Raw genomic sequence first — 6000 nt, 5'->3', positions numbered from 1 at the left:
AGCTGGGTCCTAGTAAGGACCCTCACTGCTGTATTCTGAACCAGCTGGAGTTTCCAGATCAGTCTCAAGGGCAGCCCTACACAGAGTGAGTTACAGTAATCTAGCTTGGAGGTGACCGTCACATGGATCCTTGTGGCTAGGACTGGGCCAGCTGTCTAGCGTGGCGGAGATTGTAAAAGCCCACCTTGGCTATGGCTGTGACCTTTGACTCCATTGATAAGGAGATATCCATAATCACATTCAGACTCTTGATGGCAGGTGCAGGTGTCAGTTGCATGCCATCAAGAACCAGAAGCTGGCACACAACCTCTAGTCCTCACCAACCCAGTCACAGGACCTCCATCTTTGATGTATTTAGTTTCAGTTGGCTCTGTCTCAACCATTTCATCACAGCCTCCAAGCACATGGCCGGTGTGTCTAGGGTGGTATCCAGCTGGCCATTTATTAAGAGGTAAACCTGGGTGTCATCAGCATACTGGTGAAAGTCCAGCCATAAACTCCAGACTAGCTGGGTGAAGGGGCACATACAGATGTTAAACAACATAGGGGAGAGGATTGCTCCCTGTGGAACCCCACACACCAAAGGGTGCCACAGTGATACCTTCTCCCCAAGTGCAATCCTCTGTCCCTGACTATGGAGAAAGGAACGCAGCTATTGAAGGGCTGTACCCCAGATCCCAAAAATCAGCCGTGTCAAATGTGAAAGATCTAATAAAATCAGCAGCCTCAACCCACCTCGATCCAGCTATCAGTGGAAATCATCTTTGAGGTCGACCAGAGCTGTCTCCATCCCATGACCAGGGTGGAAGCCAGACTGAAATGGGTCTAAAGCTGATGTGTCCTCCAGGAATGCCTGAAGGTGTTCCAGTGCTGCTCTCTCAATTACCTTACCCAGGAAGGATAGATTAGACACTGGGCAGTAGTTGGCCAGATCACTAAGATCTAAAGGTATATATATTTTTTAAGAGAGGACGCACCACTGCCTCCTTCAAGCCCCCCTCAAAGACCCCTCTACTAAAGGACAGGTTAATGATTTTTCCCTGGGGAGCATGCACTGCATCCCCACTGGCTTTAAAAACAGCCAGGATGGGCACAGATACAGGAGACATGTGGTGGGCCTCACAGCCATCAGGATCCTGTCAACATCAGCCTGGGAGAGGTGGTCCAATGTTGGACCTGAAGAGCGCCAAGGGGCCTCTAGTTCATTAACTGAGTTGACGTTGGCAGGGAAGTTATGGCAGAGCGACAAGATTTTATTTGCAAAATAGTTCACTAAAGCCTCACAACTAATAACCAAATTAGAATTGGGCTGTCCCTCCAAGAGGGATATGAGTGACCTAATTATTCTAAACAATTGAACTGGGCAAGAGCTAGGGGACACAATGGAGGCTGCATAGCAGTTTTTCTTTGCGGCCTTCATTGCCACCTCATAGGCTTTCATAAGCGTCCTATAAGATATTCTTGTGGCTTCATTGCGAGCCCTCCACCAAACTCGCTCTTGTCATCTAAGCTCCCATTTCTTAGGCCAAAGCTCTGCAGTATACTATGGGACCTGGTTGAGATGGGATGAAGAGGGTGTTGGGGAGCGATTCCATCAGTTGATTCAGAGAGATGGCCTTGTCAGTCCTTCACCAGCTCATCTAAGGAACCTCCAGAGGGAATCAGATCCCACAGAACACTCTGGAATCCAGTCGAATCCATTATCATTTGTAATGCATTAAAGCAGAATAGTAATTTAACATTTTGTAACCCATTAATGTCTATCCTGTTATTAGACTTTTTGTTAACCTTCTTAGTTACCTGATTTTTCTGGGCTGAAGTTTTTTTCTTCCCCTTTCTTTTTTGGTTTTGCTGCATCTGCCATGCTGAACGTTGCCACTGCACAGATACAATGCTCTTCACACTATTGCTCATTTTGAATTATGAACGGTGGACAAAATAATCAAGAGAGAGGCTTCACTTGACAAAAATGGATATTTTATACAAGCATCCCTTAATGAAACTGAGTTTACATCCACTCTGTCCCAGTGGTCCAAAAACATGAGAGTGCCAACATGGTGTAGTGGTTAAGAGTGCTGGACTAGTATTTGAGAGATCCAGGTTTGGATCCTCACTCGTAACATGAAAACTCGCCGGGTGACTGTGGGCCAGTCACACAGTCTCAGCCTGACCTACCTCACAGGGTTGTTGTGAGGATAAAATGGAGGAGAGGAGAATGATGTAAGCTGCTTTGGATCCCCATTGGAGAGAAAAGTGGGGTTTAAACAAATTAAATAAATAAATAACCATGACAATTTAATGATATTGATTCAAAACTCATCTTTTCCCTCACTTGTCCTACTGCTGATCAGAAAATGAAGGCCTTGCCATTTGGTGTGATAATTATTTCTGTGCAGGTTAATATGCTGTTATTAATCATTTACAAGTAGTAGATCCTTTTCATTTAAAAGGCGGCTATGAAGCTGACTTTTTTTTCATGTATGGGTTTTATAAGGGTTTTATAAGCACTCTGAGAACATTGCTGTTCTGGAGTCTCACCTTTCTAATGGAGTGCAGCATGAAGCTAATTAATAGGTTATGGTGGGGGGGAAACACGGATGGTTTTAAACTGTGGAACTTCACATTAAAAAGCCAGTAGTATCCTATTGAGATTAGGGATCTGTTTTTCTTAGGCCTGAAGGGGTCTGTGTGACTCTCAAGCAGATTACACTGTTGGCTTGGAATGAGCCAAATCAAGTGCTGTGGGATGAAACAATATTTGACTTTAATTTATTTTCTCTATGTGTTGATCTTTAGAAATGGGCTTAATTATACACATTTCATAATACAGTTAAAATGAAGGATGCTGAAATTTTAAAAATATTTTTTCTGTTAGGTAATTATCCAACAGACACAGGGACTCCTGAGGGTTAGCCTCAGAGTTCCCAGCCTAGTGCTAGTATTATGAAGCTTTCATTAAAGTAATCTCTTTGTATTGTTTGAGCCAATTTTTCTTATGGCTTTTGAAGTGGGACTCATTTATAAACTAACTATAGCTTTTAGGACCCGCATACAGTAACTGCATGCAGCTTTCCTTTCGCCCAACGTAAAATACAGGGATCTGACATAAGTTAACATTGACTAATTTTATGGTTTATTCTTCATTTTTTATTTTAATACATCTATAGAATTATTGAAAAATAAACTGCAAAATGGCTATGAAAGGCCATGAAGGTATCCTGAGATTTTTCATCGAACCTCACAGAGTTTCCTCTCCCACCTCACCCTGTTCCTTCTTTTCTCTCCTGGTCTCGCAACCCATGTGTGGAAGACAGCCTCAATCTAGTCTGTGAACCACTGGTATCCTGTGATAATAACCTAACACAATTTTAGTAGGTGCTTCAGTTTTGTTATAACAATGCTGACTGCTGACCAGAATGAATTTAAGACCAAGCTCCCTGGTTGTTTTTAAGGCAATACAGGTTGTACATTTGCAGGTTGATCATGTTTTGTTACTAGGTTAGGCAATCACTGCACCAGGATTAACAGCAGTATAAAATAGTCATGATTTCATGCTGAGTTTGCAGCAGATGCAATACCGTATCAGTTGCCACAGGTCAAGCCTGTGGCAATGCCAACAGACATACCCATAACTTACCCAGAAATCCCATGGATTTCTGAAAGTCACAGTGCAACTCACTGATGATGTATGTTAAGCATACATAGGGAAAACCCAATCGCATGAAATACCTGATTCCCCCCTTTTTTAAATTTTGTAATATCTGTCCTGTTGAAGAGTCCTGGGAGACTCAAAAGCTTGCACGCTGTTAGGTGTCAATAGGTGAGTCCTAATAAAGGTATTTCTTGGATAATATTTTTGGATTTTACTTTTGAACCAACAAAAGTTGTAGGGCAAATAGACATTTGAGAATATTGCACAGGGGAAAGGGCTGAACACTCTCCCTGTACCCCACGGTAGCTGCTTATTGAAATATAGACAATGTGATTACAGGCTTCCTAACATCTTATTTGCTTTGACCCTTGGACCGCTAGTTTAAAGGCCACAATCCTGCGAATATCTACTAGCAAATAAAATGTGAAGTAGGTGCACTCTTGTAATCCAAAACCACATAGGGTGTTTAAAAAAAAATCTTCAGAATGAGCAGTGGCCTTTCATGATGAGAGAGAAAACGTGACATGAAATTCGATGGAGTTATTTGAATCCAATATTTTACTCTCTGATTCCTTTTTGAAGTTTACTGCTGGAAGTTCCATCCCAGTCTAGTAACTATGTGAAGCTATATTGGTGCTTCGAATTTGTAGTTTGGAAGAAGTGTTATACTGCATTTTTCTCCTCTCCCCCTTGCCAGGTTTGGACAAAAGGGAATTCTGTCTAGCCTATGACTCCTCTGAAGTGCAGCAGCAGTTATCCTTGAAGGATCGCTCTATACTGGTAATAAGATGTGTTCAATTTTTACAGTTGAAGAAGTCTATCAGCAGTTATTGACTTTAACTGGAACAGCAGTTACAGACTTTATGCCTTTTGGAGAATCTACATGGTTGCCTGAGCTATCATAGTATTCCATTACACTACTCCAAATAACTCAGTTGCTTTTGTTTACTTTTTGGTGCTCTTCATGCATGTTTTCCCCCATGTCAGTGAACATAAGTGTGGTATTGTTATAAAGAAACATTGGTTTGTATCATTGTTTGTTTACACAGCACAAACTTATCTGAGAGCAATCCTAAGCAGGTCTACTCAGAATCCTACTTGAATCTGTTCAGTAGTGATTTGCTTTTTAGCACTTCCTATAGACATTTCTGAATTTAAGTAGATAAACAGTTTTCACAGGGACAGCCCCCACCCCCCAAAAACCCCCAGAGCTTGGAACTGAGGGAAGTGGAAGTAAGATGCAGATTGCTTATTGTTTATAATCTTTGTCCATTTAAAGCTCACTTGTGTCTCAAGAGCCTGGCTTACTAAAGGAAGAATAGTTACACTCACAGAAGTTTCCTATATTATAACTGTGCTATGGAAACATGTTGTGAAACCAGCTGCCATGAAATTGAATTACAGGTGTTGTATTCTTCACTGCTCAAATTGCTCCATTATATCATGGGCCTTTTCATTTTGTTTTGAACAAATAGCTGCAATTTGCCAGGATCCAAAGAAATTATGGAATATGTAGTTGAGGTTGTTTAAAGCTTCCATTACAATAGGAAATTACCCGTGCCTGTCTGCAGTGTGGCTTCTTTTTCCTATCCATTGCACATGAATTTGGACAGAGAACAATGTAGCTAGGTCTTTATTGTAAAACCTGTGCATTCACATTTTCCCCCCTTAACAGTGGGGCCCCAAACATTTCCTTATGGAAGTTTCATTGCATCCAATTAAGTATTCTGAGCTAGTTGCATGATCTGGGTGCCATGAATGGATGGACAATTAGTTTGCTTTCTTTTGGTTTCAGGAAACCTGGAACTTGGTGAAACCTATCATTTCCAAGTGACGATAATCTTGAAATGTTGCTCTCAAGGCATTCTGAAGTTGTTATAAAGAAAGGGAATAAGTTCTGCTTTCTGCTGAATCCTGAAATCTCAAAGGTGTCAATCTCAAATCCAAGTTAATTCTACTAATTGTCTTGATCCTCTCAAAGTTTCCACTAGCTTTCATTCAGTACAGTGATCTAAAACAACTGTAAACTGTGCTTGCACCAGTATTGGCTTTCTACACACACACCGGGGCGGGGGGAGACTTTTCCTACAGAAACAAGATGTCATAATAGTCCAGTGGATAATTTTTAAAACTTCCAGTGGTTGTACTTGATTAGCCTTAATTTTCTTACCTCACACTGTTTTATTTTTGTGTCTGTTGCTCCATAAATGAGACTGTCAGGATACCTTGTCATTTGTTTGACATCATGTCTTTACTTTTTAAAAAATGATTTTTTCAGGATGTGTATGAAGCCTATTAGTGTATCATACCTTTGATACCGTTTTTGTCCACTGTGATCACATGTTCCT

At 41.2% G+C, this 6000-nt stretch overlaps 1 protein-coding gene across 1 annotated transcript in view; it reads left to right on the top strand.

Moving 5' to 3' along the window:
• Positions 1–4347: 4347 nt before the first annotated feature.
• The window catches only part of SGCD (sarcoglycan delta), a 433509-nt gene continuing 431856 nt past the window's right edge, over positions 4348–6000 (top strand). The window contains exon 1 of the mRNA XM_056859944.1: positions 4348–4432. The gene's annotated coding sequence lies outside the window, so the exon portion shown is untranslated. The remainder of the gene's footprint in view (positions 4433–6000) is intronic.

The sequence above is a fragment of the Euleptes europaea genome, chromosome 1 (assembly GCF_029931775.1).
Source record: "Euleptes europaea isolate rEulEur1 chromosome 1, rEulEur1.hap1, whole genome shotgun sequence".
Taxonomy (NCBI): Eukaryota; Metazoa; Chordata; class Lepidosauria; order Squamata; family Sphaerodactylidae; genus Euleptes; species Euleptes europaea.
Note: the sequence above shows the minus strand (reverse complement) of the source record. Positions and strands in the feature narration are given on the sequence as shown.